Raw genomic sequence first — 1,105 nt, 5'->3', positions numbered from 1 at the left:
GTGTCAAGTTCTGAGACAGAATCAGGACCTCCCAGCCCCCAAAGGAAGGACATCTCCGGTCGGTGCCAGATATGGGGTCCAACCAGTAGCCCTGTGCCCCAGCCCTCTTCTGTGGATGCCTGAGGAAGGGGGTTGGGAAGCAGTAATAGCCTCCCTGACATCCCTACCCCAAATGAGAAGACAGATTCTCCATGAACCAAAGGCAGGCCGAGTTTAATCTATTGTCTCCAGAGCATTTGAAGACCATAGTGATGGTATCATGTTCAAAACTGGGAATGGCAACAGAGACACAGGGACCAGCAAGACTCTAGTTTAGGGCTGACTCCTCCAACTTTCCCAAGCAAGACTCAGTCAGATATACAAGGGTCAGGAAGAACTCTCACCAAGCTCTGGTATCTGCTCAGTGTTGCTAGGAATAGGAGTTTGTTTTCCTATTGTAACCACACTCTGCCTCTGCACCTCAGCATACTAAAGCATAGGGGTGGCCAACCTGCAGCATGCATACCACAAATAGAACAGGCAGCCTCCGTGTGTGGCATGTGAGAGAGCTGAGAGGGACCAAGCAGGACAATGGCAAAGGGCAGGAAGCTGAAAGCAGAGCAACAGATTGGATAAAGGAAGGGGATTGGAGTAAATAGATGCGGGGCTCCTGAGGCAGCTCTCGGAGACCATAAAAGCTAAAGAGGCGGTAGTCATGGGGGACCTAAACTACCCAGACATCTGCTGGGAGACGCAGAGGGCAAAGTCCCACCATTCACGCAGGTTTCTAACCTGTGTACAGGACCTCCACCTGACACAGGAGGCACACGGTCCCACTAGGGGGAATGCCATACTGGATCTGGTATTGGCAACGGGGGATGACATGGTAGGGGATCTACAGATCGGTAGCCATCTGGGGGACAGTGATCACCTAATAATAGAATTCTTCATAAAACGTCGAGTGGGTAAGGTAACTAGTAGGGTGAAAGTGCTAGACTTTAGGAAAGCTGATTTCAATGAACTCAGGCAATTAGTCAAGGACGCACTGCAGAGTAGCAGTTTTGAAGTGACGGGAGCCCAAGAAGGGTGGCTGTGCCTTAAGGAAATGATCCTTCGGGCACAAAGC

Source organism: Alligator sinensis, unplaced genomic scaffold (assembly GCF_000455745.1).
Source record: "Alligator sinensis unplaced genomic scaffold, ASM45574v1 scaffold48_1, whole genome shotgun sequence".
Lineage (NCBI taxonomy): Eukaryota > Metazoa > Chordata > Crocodylia > Alligatoridae > Alligator > Alligator sinensis.
This window is presented reverse-complemented; position numbering follows the sequence as displayed.